The following is a 20,261-nucleotide window of genomic DNA, read 5'->3' as shown; positions in this document are numbered from 1 at the left end:
CGTATGGGGGTCATTCTCTTTTAATACGAACATGTCTTCTGGATATAGTGGATGGAAACGAGAGCATCAAGATTAGCATAAAATAATAGCAGGGGAAGTCCATTTCCTCAGCCACAAGACAGATGCTGTGAGCAGTTGGAGCAAACTCATGTTGTGGGCTTAGGGATGGAACTGTAAATAAATTACTCGCAGTAGACGGGGAGTACGCTTGCTGTTTCGGATGTTGCCCTCACTACGGACAAACTTTCTCCGGACGGCGGTGGGTGGGCGCTGGCGTCATCCCCTTGTTTGTTGCTGCCGCCACTGCCACCCTCATAAAACTGGAGCGCTCCCCGCCGGGAAAGTTTTAAATTACTTTATGAGCGTCACAAGTTGCATTTGCTCACCGAAACTCGATCAGGAAGTTCGCAAGTATATTAAACATCCGCTTTAATAACTATTCCATCTCTGGAATATTAAAACTGGAAGACGTGTTACAGGTCCGACGTAATCGCCAGCGAAAAGCGGAAGAAAAAGCTAGACTGCGCCATTTTTATAGTTTGTTTCAATTATGTTGTTCTTAGGAACAAAGGTTGGACAAAAATCTGGAAATGCTTGCTTGAACATAAATCCAGATGCCAGCCAATCCTGGAGGTTGCAGTGCTACATTTGATCACGAATAGTATTTGTGAAAAAACCTTAGTACTTTGCAAGGGTCAGCTGTGATCAGAGCAACGTTCTGTATAACTGAATGCAATATGTTGGAGCTATTGGGCGACAGTTATTGAACAATACGACAAAAAAAAATTTGTTACTAACTACGGCGTGCACGTACTTTATTGAACATGTAAACGTCACCACACTTATTAGGATTTACGTTATGCCTGCTATCACTGGCGATGATGTGCCGCAGACGAATAGCGAAATTCTGGAAGATCCGCTGAAATGTTGAAACACCAATGCTGTCGATGACTTCCTGAATCACTGGTTTCGGGGTATTGCTGTGAACCTTGTCTTTAATACAGTCCCAGAGAAAAGTCCGGAGAATATGGCGGCCAATTGAGACCCCTGCCAATGGCCTCCGGGTAGCCCAGAGCCACAAAGCGGTCCCCAAAGTGCTCCTCCAGGATATCAGACTCACTCCTGCTTCGATGGGATCAAGCTCCGTCTTGCATGAACCACATCTTGTCGAAATTAGAGGCACTCTGGATAATGGAGATGGAATCATTTTCCAAAACCTTCACGTACAGTTAGGCAGTGACCTTGCAATCAAGGAATATTGCACCGATTATTCCGTGATCGGATATTGCTCTCCACACAGTCACCCGATGAGGGTGAAGAGACTTCTAGATCGCAAAATGCGGATTCTCAGTCCCTCGAACTGCACCAATTTTGTTTACTGACGAACCCATCCAAATGAAACTCAGCTTGGTCCCTAAACCAAACCATGCGCATCTGCATACCAATTCCCACCATGCCTAGCGGCTGACGGTGCAGTTTGGACGTCCTAACGCAAAACGTTCAAAAGTTATTAGGATTTTATTTCATCTTCAATAATTAACACCCTGTGAGTTCGAACATCGGGTAACTTTTGGTGCTCCTATGGAGGGGGCTTCCGTAACAAAGGCAGTGTTTGATGTTTCGAGAATCATCGTATCGAAGATTTACTCCGCATACAGGGAATGCGGGGAAAGGTCATCCACTAATTCACAACGCGGACGAAAGTGTGTTGAATGATCGTGACGGTCACTGAAGAGGACTGTGAAGAAAAATAAGAGAAAGGCAGCTGCAAAAGCTACTGCATAACTGAACATCGCCCTCGTGGGCGCTGTCAGGGCCAAAACAAAACGCAGGGAGCTCCATAAGCTGCAAATTGCAAGGGGAGAGGGTATTCCAAACCGCACACCTGTGACACAATGCAAATAATAAGAAAACGTGGAGCCGAAGCCATAAAACCTGGAGTGCGGATCAGCGGAGAAAAGCTACTGCTGTTGCACTCGCGAGCCAAGTCTGTACCAAAACAACACGAAGGGAGTTCAGTAAACTGGAAATGGCAGGACCAGCTGGAATTACAAGCCCAATTATCAGTGATGAAAATGCCCTTAAAAGGAATATGTGGTACCGAAGCCCAAAAATCTGTGGGGCAATGGACGAATGTCATTTGATCGGGTTAGTGTTGTTCGAAAATGTTTCAAACTCCTGGTCGGGTTTATGTCCCAAGCTTGAGGCATGGCGAGGGTGCCGAGATTATTTGGGCAGTCATATGGTGGTATTCCATAGACGGCATCGGTACTCTGCAAGATCACGTTATTGTCAGGGATTGTGTGAGCATTTTGACTGATCACGTCCATCTCATGGTATAATGCTTGTTCCCCAATGGTGACGCTATATTGCAAGACGGAAAGGCTATTCACATTGCTCGCTTCAGTTTGGTGAGTACGAGGATGAATTGTGGCATCTATCCTGACCACCACACTCACCATATGAATATTATTGAGCTTTTGTGGTCTTCACTGGAGAGAAGGGTGCGTGATAACTATCCACTTCGATCATTACCAACTAATCATGCTAGTGTTCAGCAGCAAAAAATATATAAGATTCACGTGAAAACCACGAGCGATCTATATTTAACGATTCCGAGATTACTGGAAACTCTTTTGAATGACAATAATTTTCCAACACCGTATTAGCCATGGTAATGTGTTGTATTTACAGTGTATGTATGTTTTTGTGAACCCCCTATAAATGTCTCGTCACAAGCACCGTCTTATATTAATTCTAAATCTGATAATATCAGTCAATTAATGTTGGAATATACAGAGCACATAAGAAATGATGATTAGTACGAACAAAAGCACTTTAAGGAAAAAGTTATTACTTTGGCATACTCATAACAAGTAAGTAAAAACCAACAGTATATAAGTTTGCTGTAGTGTTTCCACTTTTACTATAATGAATAAATTTCGATACAAAAAAAAGTACAGTGTAGTTTAACTTCAAATATCACAAAGATACGACCGCACACGATTTTGAAGACCGTTAGGTAATTATCGGCCTTGGTTGGGGAATTATAAGCTTGCGAAGGATAGCTTGTATTACGTCTGCGTCTACACTAGATTTACCACCACATGTATACTCCGCAAGCCAGGGAATGATGCAGGGCGGTGCTTTCTGTGTACTAATATTAATCGTTTCTTATCCTGTTACACTCGCAGACACAGCGAGGGAAAAGCTACTATATATATGCGTCCGTATGAGACCTAATTTCTCGTATCTTCGTAAATTTACGCGAAATGTATGTTGACAGCAGTGTGATTGTCCGCAGTCAGCTTCAAAAGCCAGTTCTCTAAATTTTCTCGTTACTGTTCCTCGAAAAGAAAGTCGCCTTTCCTCCATGGTTTCCCATTTGCATTCCCACAGTATTTCCTTAATACTTGTGCATAGTTCGTACCTTCCGGTAAGAAGTACAGCAGGAGTTGATTCGATATCGTCCTCTAAAGCGACCTGTTGCTGATCCCAAACACTCGAGCAGTACTCACATTCCTGAAATTCTCCCTATAAGCCGAAGTCGACTATTTCCCCTCTCTACCATAATCCTCAGATGCTCATTCCATTTCATATCGCTTTGCAACGTTACGCCGAGATATTTAAACGACTTGAATGTGTCAAGCAGGACATTACTAATTCACGTTAACTAACATTTTTCTTCATTTAGACCCAGATGTCATTCACTACCACAACTAGAAATCTTGTCTGAGTCATCTTGTATCATACCGCAGTAGCTCTTTCTCGACCCCTTCCCGTACACCGCAGCATCATCAGCAAACAACCGTAGAATGCTGCACATCCTGTCGGCTAGAAAATAATAGTGGGCGTATCACACTTCCCTGATGCACTCCTGACGGTACTATTGTCTCTAACACTCGCCACCCACGACAGCATACTGTATTCTATTGCTTAAAATGTCTTCGAGCCACTAACATATCTTAGAACCTACTCCGTAGGCTCGTACCTCCGTTAACAGCCTGCAGTGACAAATATGGAATATTTTTGTTGCCCTTAACCCGTAGTTCGCAGGGTATCATGTGAGAAAAGGCAAGGTGAATTTCACATAAGCGATGCTTTCTAAAACCATGCTGATTCGCTGCCACAAACTTTTAGGTCTCTAGAAAATGTATTATGTTCTAACTCAGAATACGGTGTGGAATTCCGCAACAAATCAGTGCTAAGGACATAGGTCTGTAATTTTGCAGGTCTATTCTTTTACCCGTGTTGTATATATACGAGTCTTGCTTTTTTCAGTCGCTTGCGACTTTACGCTGGGCGACAGATTGGCGATAAATGCAACTACGTCAGGGGGAATGCAGTAGAATACTGTTTGTAAATCCAAACTGGGATTCCATTCGGGCGTAGGGACGTACTTCTGTTGAATTCTTTCAGCTGTTTCTGGTGAGTTAGTTATTTTAAACTCTTTCAGCTGTTTCTCTACGCCAGGAGTCCATACGGGACTCTTTGTGACAGTCAATCTGTGTATTTTTGTACGATTCTTCTGCTTACGATTTATTGAACGTGAAATTTAAAACTTCGGCTTTCGTTTTGCCATCTTCAACTGCCATAAGAGAGTGGTCAACGAGTGACTCACACGCGCTTAGCGATTTTACGGAAGATCCTAATTTTCTCGGCCAGATCTTTTGCTAAGATATGGCAGTTGTAGTAGTATGCTCCGCACATAGATATTTTCACGGACGAGAGAATCTTTACTAACTTTTGTCTGTTGTCTCTTGTGTGTTTTCTTCAACAGCGTCAGCTTTCTCAGCATTTTCCGAATTTCGTTGTTAAACTACGGTGGGTCCTTTTCGTCTATAATCCAGTTACTAGGCACATGCATCTCCTGAGCATGATTTACTTCTTCTAGTAAAATTTAATTACTTTTCTGAAGTTCTTCTTCGTTTCCTTCACACCTTCTTGAATTTATGGACTGAATAACATACGGGATAGGCTACAACCTCAACTACTGTTTTCATACGTTTCGACTGTTATAACTATAGTCTGGTTTCTGTACTAGTTGTAGATAAATTTTCCTTCCATGCAATCTTAAGAATTTTATAGAATGCAGTACAGTCAACAATGCCAGAAACTTCCTACATTTTCACGAATGGTGTAGACGTACGTTTTCCCTTTTGTAAGCTTTCTATGTTATTTATCTATATATAAAATACGGAATATTCTTTTTCAAAAAATTTTCTCCTCGTGATACGGATCCTTAAGACTGTTGATCTTCCCTGTATTGCGCTTGTGAACAGTGTCACCTTCATCTAAGTGAAATGCTTAATTTGAAATAATGAAAATAAATCTAATCAAATCCCAAAAGAAGCTAATTGCATACTCAGTGAAACCTATTTAATTGAAATTCGATACTGACATACATTATGGAAGTTACGGAACATGATGTGCAATGTATGACTTGAATTTTCCACTAAATAAAAAACTGCTAAATTCGTAAGAAAATAACTTTTTAAGATTACCTTCACTGTTAACTGTAAATTACTCTACTTACTTATCACAACACCCGAAAATTCTGACTGTGTTCTGTTTGCTCACAAGAATGCAAAGTAAGATGCGCCCTGAAAGAAAAGTAACTTACTTCTTGCTCAGCATGCTGGTTTGTGTATGGTGTGCTGATGTTCTGCAGTAGCTAAAGAAAAGTAATCAACTCACTATGAAACTTTGCATTGTTTACTTTTGATTACATTGTGGGAGTGAACAGGGATCAATGTTGTAACAAACATTTACTATCAAAAACAGTATTGATCACAAATTATGTATTCCGGTTCAACATCAGTAACAACATGAGTAACAACCTCGGTCTGGTGGTGATTTACGACCAGAAAGAGGTTCTTATTCATTGGTCTGAAGATGACCACAGTTGCGGTCGAAACCGATCACCGGAATAAATACTTTGTGATCAAGACTGTTTTTGATATTAAATATTTTCTTTGTTTGTCAGAAACAATCTGTGACGACGTGTCCCGTAACTTGCAATGCGCACTCAACGAAGTGTTTAAAACTTTGCTAGAAATGACGGAGGGTTTTATTATAAAGAAAAGGGTTCTTGAAAAATAAATCTCTGATTATTATCGGAAAAGGCTACACAACGTAAGAAGACCCTAAAATTACGAAATTCACTTACAACTATAAATACGGACATCTAAACCAATTGCGCTATTTGTGACGTAATGAAAATAGAAAGTCCAAATTAATACTTATGGTCAGTAATATTAGTTATCTACTGGACACTGATTTCCTTAAATTGCCGGCCGTTGTGACCGAGCAGTTCTAGGTGCTTCAGTCCGGAACCGCGAGCCTGCTACGGTTGCAGGTTCGAGTCCTGCCTCGGGCATGTATGTGTGTGATGTCCTAAGGTTAGTTAGGGTTAAATAGTTCTAAGTCTAGGGGACTGATGACCTCAGATGTTAAGTCCCATAGTGCTTACAGACGCTTCCTTCAATTAATAGTTCTGACAAACAAACATTTCATTCTTGCACGTGCATTTGTTTCCTTGAAATATTCCACCAAAAATCAACTCCATCCGTAAAGTCAAGGAAATACCATTACAAATAAGTTTAGACCACCATAATAAAGTATTCCAGACAATAATTGCCAGATTCACAAATACCAGATCTCCTCCTCTAAAACTCAACTATTTCCTAGTATGCATCTAAGAACAATGCCCAGTGTCTACTGAACGAACGTTCAGCGAACGTTGTTGCGTACTGGCCTCCGCAACATGTGTCTGGTTCATGCATCCATGCTGACTGCTATTCATCAGCGACGAAGGCTGGAATTAGCACGCCAGGGCCGCTCCTGGACGTCAATTGAGTGGCAGCAGGTTGCCTTCTAAGATCAATCATGCTTGATGCTGCTTCGGACAGATGGCCATTGGCGTGTACGGCATGAAATGTCTGAAAGCAAAGATTCTGCAACTATCGTCGGGAGGAGCGAGGCCGGAGGAGGCGCGTTGAGGTCTGGGAAATGTTTCCATGCATTTAATGGGGGATCTTGTCATTCCTGGAGGCACAATAGCTCAACATAAGTATGGAGCTATCGTCGGGGACTTTGTCCATTTAAACATCGGCACGATGGCACCTACCAGCAGGACAATGAAACGTTTCACACAGCTCGCAACATATGTGCGTGGTTCGAAGAGCATCAGGATGAATTAGCCATCCTCCCATGGCCCTGATTTAAAACCAGGCGAGAAACTGTGGGACAACCTCCATCGGGCTGTTTGGGTCAGGGATCAAGCAGAGAAACTTACCACAGGTCCAGGTCCTTGTCGGTTCCTCACTCACTCTCTTCCTGCACGCCTGCACTGCAAAAATGTGCATGTTCTGGCTTTTAATAGGTGGTCTTTTTAATGTTACTAGAAAGTGCAGAAGCTTTTGAAACATGCCGTTATAAAAGAATGGTGAACATCCTGGGTAGACAGAGTAACTAGGCGGTGAATCGAAGCGGAGAGAAAGGAATTTAAGAAAGAAGGGATTCAATACATTAAACATAGCTGCACAGCAGCAACGGTTTCACGTAATAAAATTATAAACAGCCGACCAATTGCAATGGATAAAGACATTCTTTACCTAGATTTCGACAAATACAAATTTGTCTTCTTCAGAAGGTAAGCCGGCCGGAGTGGCCGTGCGGTTCTAGGCGCTACAGTCTAGAACCGAGCCACCGCTACGGTCGCAGGTTGTAATCCTGCCTTGGGCATGGATGTGTGTGATGTCCTTAGGTAAGTTAGGTTTAATTAGTTCTAAGTTCTAGGCGACTGATGACCTCAGAAGTTAAGTCGCATAGTGCTCAGAGCCATTTGAATCACTTCAGAAGGTAACAATTTTACATTAGTAAGGACCAATGTACCATCGCTTTCTTACAATTGTCGGCATAGATCCATGTGTCAAAAATGAAATATAGCACTAGAATTAAGGTTTGTCGCGTTAATATAAAATAGCTAATGGATCTTGCAGAGCTCACAACCGAGCTATTTTATATTAATGTGACGAACCCTAATTCTAGGGCTATATTTTATTTTTGACACATGGATCTATGCCGACAATTGTAAAAACGGCGATGGTACATTAGTCCTTACTGAGGTAAAATTATTACCTTCTGAAGAAGACAAATTTATATTTATCGAGACCTAGGTAAAGAATTTCTTTATCCATTGCAACTGGTCGGCTGTTTATAATTTTATTAAAGAATTAATAGGGCGTACCATGAGAGATCAAGGTACAGTCCCTTTGGCAGTGGAGGAAACTAGTGGTGGAGGTTCAAATGGAATGTAATTTGCAGTAGCTGTTCAGAGAGGAAGAGTCTCGCACAGGATACACCAGCTGGGCGTACTGGATCAAACAAACCTTTGGGCTGTGGACAGCGAGCACAGCAACAACGACACTGCTAATCAGTGCGAAACGTTTTCCCTGCCTCTGCTCTCCCGAGCTGCGGCCGCTCTGTCCGGCTACCGGACAGCCCGCAGTTGCCTGTGTGCTCTCCACCTGTGCCTGCAGGCTGCACGCGGGCCGTGGCTGTGGTTGCGGCGAGCCGCGGACTGCGCACTGCGTCGCAGCCGAGCGATACGCTGCGCTGCGTGTTGCGGTGCGGCAGGGGCGACTCGTGACCGCCGCAGGCTACAACAGGCCGCGATACGGCGCAGTCAACGTGCCACAGGCACACGCGTAGCGGGCCAGTATTACTGCGGCGAAATACTGGTCGCTCCAATACATCTACATCTATACTCACAAGGAGAACACGGCTAGTGCAATAATCAAGCTACCCAGAACTTCCCACACAAGACCTTTGACCTTGAACCTTGCTTAGAATAACACCCAATCACACAATAACAGTGCCTGTGTCATTTCCATGCAAGACATTGTATTATACTAAAAGTGACATGTTAATAGAGGGAGAAAAAGTACACTACTGGCCATTAAAATTGCTACACCAAGAAGAAATGCAGATGATAGACGGGTATTCATTGGACAAATATATTATACAAGAACTGACTTGTGATTACATTTTCATGCGATTTGGGTGAATAGATCCTGAGAAATCAGTACCCAGGACAACCACCTCTGGCCGTAATAACGGCGTTGATACGCCTGGGCATTGAGTCAAACAGAGCTTGGATGGCGTGTACAGATACAGCTCCCATCATGCAGCTTCAACACGATACCACAGTTCATCAAGAATAGTGACTGGCGTATTGTGACGAGCCAGTTGCTCGGCCACCATTGACCAGACGTTTCCAGTTGGTGAGGGATGTGGAGAATGTGCTGGCCAGGGCAGCAGTCGATCATTTTCTGTATCCAGAAAGGCCCGTACAGAACCTGCAACATGCGGTTGTGCTGAAATGTAGGGTTTTGCAGGGATCGAATGAAGCGTAGAGCCACGGATCGAGACGTGGCTGCACCATCCGTTACAGCTATGCGGATAAGATTCCTGTCATCTCGACTGCTAGTGATACGAGGCCGTTGGCATCCAGCACGGCGTTCCGTATTACCCTCCTGAACCCACCGATTCGATATTTTGCTAACAGTCATTGGATCTCGACCAACGCGAGCAGCAATGTCGCGATACGATAAACCGCAATCGCGATAATCTTCAATCAGACCTTTATCAAAGTCGGAAACGTGATGGTACGCATTTATCCTCCTTACACGAGGCATCACAACAACGTTTCACCAGGCAACGCCTGTCAACTGCTGTTTGTGTATGAGACATTGGTTGGAAACTTTCCTCATGTCAGCACGTTGTAGGTGTCGCCACGGACGCCAACCTTGTGTGAATGCTCTGAAAAACTAATCATTTCCATATCACAGCATCTTCTTCCTGTCGGTTAAATTTCGCGGCTGTAACACATCATCTCCGTGGTGTAGCAATTTTAATGGCCAGTAGTGTAGCAAGATATCAAAACCATAGGAAGTACGAGGGTCGTTCAATAATAAATGTCGGACATTTTTTATAAAATGGCATTAAGATACATAGACAATCGTCCTTGGTGGTGCTTCACATTTGATGTTTGTTCTGTGCACCGGTGAAGTTCCGAATCATTCTGGCAGATGGCAGAGCCGTAGTACAGCGTCAAAATGGCGTCTGCATACGACTCACGTTACAAGCAGTGTGCTGTTATTTAATTCTTGTGTGCAGAAAAGTAAACCTTGGTGAATATTCATGAACATTTATGTGCAGTGTACGACAATCGTGCAGTGGATAGGAGTACAGTTGGCCGATTAGTAAAGAAAGTTACAACCTCAGGAAATGCAGAAACAGAGATCCATGATCAGTCACGCTCGGGATGTCCTGTCACAGCCACTGCTCCAGACATGCTGAATCGTGCGGATGCCATTATTCGTGAAGACCGGCACATCACAACTCGACAATTGCCTCTACAGTTGTTCGTCAGCATTGTAATTGCATCTGCAAATCATCGAGGCTCTCGGATATTCAAATCACCGCGTTGGGTTGGACATCATTGTCTCATCCACCCTACGGTACAGACCTGGCACCCTCGGAATTCCATCTCTTTAGGCCACTTAAGGATTCTCTACGGGGAACACACTTTGAAGATGACGAGAGTGTCAGTCATGCAGGGAAAACATGGCTACACCCACAGCACAACAGCTTTTACCAACAGGGAATACATGCTTTTCCACAACGTTTGCACACAGATACAGAATGTTGTGGAGACTACGTAGAAAAATAGGACATAGACAAGACATGTTGATGCATATTGTCACCAGATTTTGACCCTTAACAATGAATATGTTCTGATAAAAAAGTGAGGCAATACTTATTGAACGATCGTCGTGAATTATATGTACCTCAGTCACGTAAGTCTATCATTACATCTTCAATCAACAGCGCAAAAAAAAACCTATGCCTGAAGTAATTATAATAACGCAAAACACAAATTCCGACGAACGCGATAGTTCGTATACTGTTCCTCATAGTGCAGATACCGGATTTAGGTGAAGTAGTTAAAACAAAGGGAAGAGAACAATTTTCACACCTCACTAAGGCCACGTTCTTATGTTCAGAATGACTTCCTCATTCAAGCATTTCAAGATCATAAACCACACTAACTACATTTTTGAATGATGATTTGGATATGTCAAAGTAATAACTTTCCTTTGGCCAGCCATTTTGCAACGTAGGCGTACACTTTGGTGCAGAAAATTGATTGTAAATCACAGCGTGAAATTTCAAGATGACATAACGATCATATAGCCTCATTTCTGCGTTGGCACATTGTAGTCTTAAAAAATCAGGAGTAGATAATTATAGACTCAGATCACAATGTAGTAGTGATGAAGAGTAGGCTGAAGTTTAAGAGATTAGTCAGGAAGAATCAGTACGCAAAAAAGTACGAATGTGTGATACGGAAATCCTTATGACGAGATGCGAGGTTCTCTAAGGCTATAGATACAGCATTAAGGAATAGCTCAGTACAGTTGAAAAGGAATGCACGTCTCTGGAAAGAGCAATCACAGAAGTTACAAACAAAAGCATAGGTACAAAGAAGGCGAGGAAACCACGGGTAACAGAAGAAATACTTAAGCTGATGGGTGAAAGAAGGAAGTACAAAAATACTGAAGGAAATTCAGGAAAACAGAAAGACGAGTCGCTGAGGAATGAAATAAAGAGGAAGTGCAGGGAAGCTAAGACGAAATGCCTTCTTGAAAAACGTGAGGAAAACGAGAAAAATGATTACCGGAAAGACTGATTCAGAAAATAGGAAAGTCTAAACAACCAATGGTGATATTTAAAACAAGGGTGGTAACATTAAGAGTGCAACGATAATTCCACTGTTAAATGCAGAGGAGAGAGCGGTTGGTGGAAAGAGTACAATGGAGGCCTCTATGAGGGGGAATATTTGTCTCATGTGATAGAAGAAGAAAGAGGAGTCGATGTAGAAGAGATAGGGGATCTCCTATTTAGAATCAGAATCTGACATAGCTTTGGAGGACTTAAGATCAAACAAGGCGAAGGGATACAAAACATTCAATCAGAATTTCTAAAATCATTAGGGAAAGTGGCAACAAAAACGCTATTCACATTGGCGTGTAGAGTTTATGAGTCTGGCGACATACCATCTGACTTTCGGTAAATATCATCCACACAGTTCCGAAGACTGAAAGAACTGACAAGTGCGGGAATTATCGCACAATCAGCTTAACAGTTCATGCATGCAAGTTTCTGACAAGAATAATATAGAGAAGAATGGAAAAGAAAATTCATGTGCCAGATGGCGACCAGTTTGGCTTTAGGGAAGGCATACAGATGCGAACTCTATCGTTGATCCCGATTTCGATTCTATATTCAGCACGTTGCAACTTTGTCCCTCTTATTTGGACGGCATTCACAAGATTAAGTCTTTTCATGATATCAGTGTACACAGTTTGCACAGTAAACCGAAGGTGGACACTCTTGCAACTATTCCATCCAGGCAGCTCGAGCGCTCCCTAGTGTTCACCCCAGATCACGTAAGAAACAGATTGACCGTCCTTACGGCGGAACAGGCAACCGTAAAAATAGTTTTCCCGTCGGTCAACAGATGTCGCAGGCGACGCTACAACGCTAACTGACCTGTCCGTGTCGCGGAATTGGCAACGCTGTATCTTCAGTGACGTGAATGACGCTGATTTGTGTTCGGCTAGAGCGCTGGGCGCGAAATGCATTTGTCACACAGCTGACTGTGGACCATGATCGGCTATGGTTTTTCCCGAGTTTTCAATCGAGGAATGTAGATTAGCTCCTGTAATTCTACAAACCAAGTTTATTTCTACCTTAGGGATAATTCTCACAATCATATGCGAAATGAAATAAATGAAAAGTAACACACAAATATTTCTCGTGAGTTACTGTTCAAATGCAGGATGTACTGCAGTCGCATAGGTTTTACACTCACCTTCCATGCCGTCTATTTCCTCTTTGTTATACAGCTCTTCTGATACGGATTATAGTGGTAAAAAAGTTCTCCACGTGGAGGTTAACATTAGAAAGTTTTCAAAACCTTCTCAACGTCTTTGAAATATAATCCGTTAATTTACTGATAAATGTTGCACTGAGCAATGGGTTTCGCGTCCTGACATTACCGACATAATTATTTATTTTGCATAGAGTATGTATAGGGATTAGGTGAGTTATAACGACAATATGTGAGTCTGTAAATAAGTTTAAGAAACAGATTTTGCTTCCTTTATAAGTATTTCTGTAAGCGTTCTTAAGTATAACCACATTTTGCATTTGATTACTGTTAGTTGTAAACTAACATAATTTCATGTACGCACTTAACAACGATATCTTCGAAAAAAATAAATATTGTGAAACTTAAAATATCCTGAGTAAAAAAAAATTCTGTGATGGTAAACATCTTAACTTTGCGGTCAGCACATCTACTATTGTCAGAAGCAGTACTATTTTGCTCAGATTTAACATATTACTTCTTTCTAGTTAAACGTGGTAGAGTAATCAAGGAAAGGCAGCGAAACTTATTTGTGCAGCCTAACGGAGTATCTTTATTTAGTACTTAAATACAATATGAATAAACTACATATTTTTTATAATTTTCAGTTTTGAGACAGTTCTACTACACTTGTCTTTGAACGTTGTTCTGCAAACTGTAATACAATTTGCATTTCACAAGATGATTCAAAGCGAAAAGTGTGTGCTCTCCACATTCCTCAACGTCCAACCAGTGAAAGTTTTCAAGTTTTGATTTGATGTAATTAACAATCCTAAACTTTATATTTCTCTTATAAATAAACTGTAAAAAACAAGACTCATATGCCTGTAAAGACATTTCAATAATGTTGCTAAACTCAACAGTTGGAGCGCTGAGTTCCACTGAAGAATGACACAAATTCCCAGTTGCGTATTTTTTATGAAGAATAAATAATTCCCTCTTCTCTTGAAGCTCACTGCTACGTGTAAGTGTCTCCTTACATCTCAAACAACCATACATTTCGATGCATATGTGTGCTAAGTAGCCAGCAAAATATGCTACTGAACACAGTTCAGAGGAAAGGTCTTGCTGTGAGGAAGACTAATACTCGTCGGTCTCGATGGTACTCCCTTCTTCATCCGTAGAGGAACCAGGGGTGTTCGGAATTCCGACGTTTCCAGAGCTCTTCAACAGCTGAGATTCATCACCTTCGTTTTGCAACACACAGTTTTTCAGTAACAGTATCTTTTCAGTGTCATTCTCACAATTTGAAGCGTCAGAAGGCTTCATTAGTGAGTTAATAGTGCTTGTTCGGAACAAGCACCTTAGTGTTCTAACTGTTGGATTACGGTTGTAGCCTCCTTTCTGACGGTACACAGAAAATAAATTCTCAAGAGCATCTTGATTCAATCTGCTGGTCAGTAAGAATTTAATGCGGACAGTTTGTTCCTCAAGAAAAAACTGAGCAATAGCATTCACAGTCTGGAATAAAACCCGTAATGCATGGTGGTGTCGTTATTTTACCTGCCCTTTTTTCAATTTTATTTATGGTACTTAAGACATCTGCATTCTGTAGCGTTTCCATTACTACTGGGCGTTGTTCTGATAATGCACACCTATATGGATTAGAGGAAAATGCTGTCCTGCTGTGCAAAACGTCAAACAAATTGTTCATAAATTCTATAAAAGTAGCTGTGCTCACTGCTATATCACTCTGCCATTCTTTAGTCGCTACGCAAGTTCTGATAGCTGCAGCAACAGAGTGGCTGAGGACCTGGACTGCCATTATTACATTCATTTTCTGGAATGAATCAGGTTGCAAATGACTGTCAATGAGTTTTACCAACATTCTGCTTTTTTTGTTCTTCTTATCATTGTCATATGTTTTCCTGACATCTTCGAATGAAACAACAGCATTGTTGAAAATGAAGTAGTCACTAAGCAGATTGTTTCGTATGCTTTTGAATAAATGTGGGACATCATAAATATAAAACAATTTCTGTCCATTTACAATAAAATAAGGTTTTTCAAGCGTAACATGTAAATGCTTCACAACACTTCGATTACTAGCTCCCTGATCACAAACGACTAATTTTGGCTCTATGTTTTCATTTTGCAATAAAATAATTAGGTCCTGTAAGAGTCCCAATAAATCCGCATGTTTTACTCCTGAATTAGACAAAAAATGTGAAACAGGCCATTTCCAGTTACTGTAGATGCCTCTAATCATAAAAACAAGTGCATAATTTGCAGGAAGTGGTTTCCTTCCCCTATCACCCAAATCTTCTAGACCTTCTACTAAATCGAGATATTTTGCATATTCCAGATGACGCATTATCGACATCTCATGAAAAGATACTACACATGCCTTTTCTAAATAAGTTTGTGCCTCAAATTTCTTGCTAAGTTGACTAAAAAGGTTTTTGTGAAACCCTGGTACTAATTTTGTGACGCCAATCCATCGTCTAATTGTGGACAGTCCAGGTAATACGATACCCAATTTTCGCAAAATTTTATATGCTGCAGGAGATCTGTAAAACAACATCAGAGAGAGATTTTTCTCGATAGAAGACCACGAACGTTTTTTGCCCTTGCACTGCATTGCAGCCAGTGCCCTGGAGTAATCAGATGGAAAGCGGAAACTGCTTAACACATGGGCAATACTATTTGTGCTCCTACAATGCAATAGTCTACTCTTAACTTTTGACAAGTAGGAAGTTTTGTTTTTCAGTGATCTGTTCGTATTATGTATTTTCTGTTTCAGTTTTTGCTTCCTAGGACTATCCTCATCATCATAACGTAGCATACACAGTTTTCTTTTAACTTGTCTCGCAGGCATTTCTATGATTTCTTTCAGGTCTGGAAATGGTTCACACTTTTCTGATGTTGCATTTGTTTCTACCAGAAGGTGACTACCTGCACTGTATGTTCTCCTTGGAATGTTCACTTTCACTTCAGGTGATGGCAAACTATTCATATCACTAGTTCCCTCACATACTGCTGAAGAACCAGTGTCAGATGTAAATTTTACAGGAATGGCTGTGTGTATAAGCTGTTGTTTCGTACTGTTCATGAATGACTTTTCATCAAAATGGACATCACACAGCAGTCTATTGTGCAGTTTTTCTGGGTCCATATCCAGCAGTTTGACATTGCCTGTAACAATAGCTATCTATCGGAAAAATACGATATATGTATATACCATTAACACATTTAGTAGCTCAGTCTACAATAGCATGATATAAAGGAATCTTTCATTAAGTATTTGCTAAGAGAGATCTTTGTGTGCAACCTTTTTTGGACTTTAAATATTATGATTAATTCTGGGAATGTGGTTATGATTAATTCTGGGAATGTGGTTATGATTAATTCTGGGAATGTGGTCCTGTGGCGTTTTAAGCCTGGTCAACACTGAGCGAACTAAAACAGGAAAAACTGCATTCTCATATGTGTAGACGAATTTGAGCAAACGACATTCAGTCGTGTTTGGTTCGTAAACTTTACTCGGTGTCCACAGCGCCTCTGAAGTTCCTGCAAATGTTAAGAAACACGTGATTTCTAACCTCTTCTGCATGACATTACTTGCTTCGTAATTAAAACGAACATTGCCTATAACGTTGTTTCCCCTTTAGTGCTTAGCTTTTCACAGTGAGAAACAATTAAGTAGCGAAAGCATAACACCAATGTTCGCAAGTGTTTGCGTGATGAAATGCTGATTCTGTAGTGTCCAATTCCATTCACCACTGCGAGACAATAACATTCAGTCTTTTTCGGTACGCATTCGGTAGTGTTCGTTAGTGTTCAGCTGGCTGTCGGTTTTTGAGCAAAGCATCAAAAGAAGTTTGCCTCGTCCCCCCTTTGGCGTAACCAGCACGGAGAGTACCTGTCTTCTTGCGAACTGCTTTATGTTGCTGCAAGTAAACTTCCTCGTCAGGTGTAATGAGGAGCCAGCGAAAGGCGTCAATCGAGATATGTGCAAAATTCTGGAATAAATCTAAAGAAGGCTGGAGCTGCAATTCAGTGTTAAGTGCACTGGCACTGCTTCCAAGCGTTTCACATCTACGTAACAGATTAAGCCACCAACATATTTATTTTCCTACGCCACTTTGTTTGCTTTGTCAGAACCAGCGGGCAAAACAATCTTATCTCAGTATCAAAGATTTACATCGTAGCTGTAACTAGAAGTCTGTGCGGACTGGAAAAATGCCGCCGTCCGTATGTGCACCGAATCCACAAGATCACTTTCCACATCTGCCAAGTTGCTTATAGGCATTTTGAGATATTAACGTTTTGTAAAGCAGTTTAACCCACCACTGCTCTGAAAAGAGACTTATGCCTGGCCTGAATTTTTGTCTGCTGAAGTCCGCACTCGGTTACGATGCGAATTAAGGCTGGACATATTTCAGAGACAGTCATTTCAAATTAAAATTCTTTTGCTTTGCATGTAACTTATCGTAAATGATATAAGAGTGGCACAAAACGATGAATTTTGGATTGTTGTTGAAAGGGGCTGCAAACGCGGTAATATACAAGTGAAAGCGTGTTTTTCGAGCATATTTTGGCGGTGTCAACTTTGAAGAGCCACAGACGACAAACCACAATTATGTTAAAAATTTACTTTGTACAGTTTAAAGATAACTCGCAAATATTCGCAACTGACGTACGCTTTTATCTGCAAAATAGTTAGTACTGGGGATATCCGCACTCGCGCAGACCTGTTACTATAAGTAGTGTTGTTTTCGAGTGAAAGCTGTGTGAAGATTATTAGCGCACAGATAAAAATAAATTAAAATATGCAGCGCCTATAGTTTGCATGCTATACTCGTTCTCTTCTATTCTCCTCCCTTCAGTCCAGTATAAACGCTTGTTCACACGTATAAACGAATGGCAGTGAACATTGGCGAATTATCTATGAATACTTATTTGCAGCAGTGTAAACGAGGTTTTACACTCGTTCACTAGTATATACCAAGATTTAGAGGGACCGATGACCTAGCAGTTAGATGACGGCTATTATTCATATATTTCACTGTTGAGATTTCAGCTCTAGAGCCATTTTCAAGTACCAAGGGAAAGGTCTTGTAAGGTAATGCTTCTTAAATTGTTTACCAAATGTTACCACGCTATGCTTTGCATTTTGTTATCCATATCTTATATTGGTTTCAGTTTTCACATTGCACATAAAAATGCCTCTACAGCCAAAATTACGATAGTGAAGTGAATAAACAGTTTAAATTTCATTTAAAAATTATATGATATGATTCTTGTACAGGAACGGCTGCCACGTTATATCAGAATATAAGATCGACAAAATTTAGATATGATCGAATGTTAGGGCTCTTTATTAATTCTTACTCGTAACTAATTTATTGATTTACCTGAATTTAAAATCCACTCCCGTAACCTTTCTTTATCTTTGACGGGAAATCTGAACATTTTAAATCAAGGATTTGTTCGTCTACTCCTTCCACAGTTGATATACTCGCAGGCCCTCTGCATGACGACTCGATCCACTACCAGTGGTATGTCGGAAACAGCTGTACTTCATAGACGTCAAATAGTGGAAAGCTGCACGCGTTCGGCCGATGTTGCCACATATTTCACAGAACGGGGTGCCATCTCGTGATTGATTCCACAAGTAAGGGTGTGACGCTGTTGTCGCCTGGGGTTCCCTGACAATGTTTGCCTGCTAGACCAAGCGATCGGGCAATCTGTTTCTTACGTGATCTGGGGAGTTCAGTCTGGAACCGCGCGACCGCTATGGTCGCAGATTCGAATCCTGCCTCGGGCACGGATGTGTGTGATGTCCTTAGGTTGGTTAGGTTTAAGTAGTTCAAAGTTCTAGGGAAATGATGACCTCAGATGTTAAGTCCCATAGTGCTCAGAGCCAATTGGACCAAGCTCTCTAGTGAAGCTACAACATGGCATCGTCTGATGCCGCTAGCAGACAAGTGCTGAGTTTTGGATGGAAAAGACCACTGTCGTTTTTATGATTTAATGTTAGTCTAAGCCTGATTAAGTGAATTTACGAGCGTTCGAGAACAAAGGTGTCCCTTGTCAGTGGAAGAGAAGCCAAAATAAGCGAACAGGCTTCTCGGCTCGTTCGCAGATACTCGACCATTTCAGAAAAAACGATGGGCGAAGTTTTTGAGGTAATCCCCCTTTCTCTATACCCCTGCTCGCCTCTTTTTCCCTTTTCCCCCTTTTCCATTGTCCCCCTCCTCCTGGCAAATCCTCCCAGGCTTTTATTCGGTATCAGTGTGCTACGTTAGTGTTGTGTTTCGGTGCTGTTATACAGTCTCATCTACTGATTTGGTTTTAATTGTGAGTTCGACCTGTTTATCGTCCATGACTATTCCGTGCTACGCCGTCCATCCTGTGGCTGTTTTACTCGTTCTACCACTTTTTATGCTCCGGCTGTACTTTGCCTTCAATATAGTGTGTGTTTTTTGTGTAACGTTCATTTTTGGATTTTTATCTCCTATTTACAGTCACCGCTTTGTATGCTTTCTTTTCTTACATTTCGCCTTTCTTATTTCTAAATTCCGCCCTGCTGTTTTACTCGTTCTACCACTTTTTATGCTCCGGCCGCACTTTGCCTGGTACCTTCAATCTTGTGTGTGTTTTTTGTGTAACATACATTTTTGGAATTTTTATCTCCTACTTACAGTCACCGGTTTGTATGTTTTCTTTCCTTTTTTTTTGGTCATCAGTCTACGAATTCCTTTCCTGTGCTAACCTCTTCATCTCAGAGTAGCAACCTACGTCCTCAATTATTTGCTTGACGTATTCCCATCTCTGTCTTCCTCTACAGTTTTTTCCCTCTACAGCTCCCTCTAGTACCATGGAAGTCATTCCCTCATGTCTTAGCAGATGTCCTATCATCCGGTCCCTGCTCCTTATCAGTGTTTTCCACATATTCCAATTCTGCGTAGAACCTCCTCATTCCTTACCTTATCAGTCCACCTAATTTTCAACACTCGTCTATAGCACCACATCTCAAATGCTTCGAGTCTCTTCTGTTCCGGTTTTCCCACAGTCCATGTTTCACTACCATACAATGCTGTACTCCAGACGTACATCCTCAGAAATTTCTTCCTCAAATTAACGCCGGTATTTGATATTAGTAGACTTCTCTTGGCCAGAAATGCCTTTTTTGCCATAGCGAGTCTGCTTTTGATGCCCTTGCTCCGTCCGTCATTGGTTATTTTACTTCCTAGGTAGCAGAATTCCTTAATTTCATTGACTTCGTGACCATCAATCCTGATGTTAAGTTTCTCGC

This window comes from Schistocerca americana, chromosome 3 (assembly GCF_021461395.2).
Source record: "Schistocerca americana isolate TAMUIC-IGC-003095 chromosome 3, iqSchAmer2.1, whole genome shotgun sequence".
NCBI lineage: Eukaryota > Metazoa > Arthropoda > Insecta > Orthoptera > Acrididae > Schistocerca > Schistocerca americana.
The sequence above is the reverse complement of the archived record's forward strand: the minus strand, read 5'-3'. Positions refer to the sequence as shown.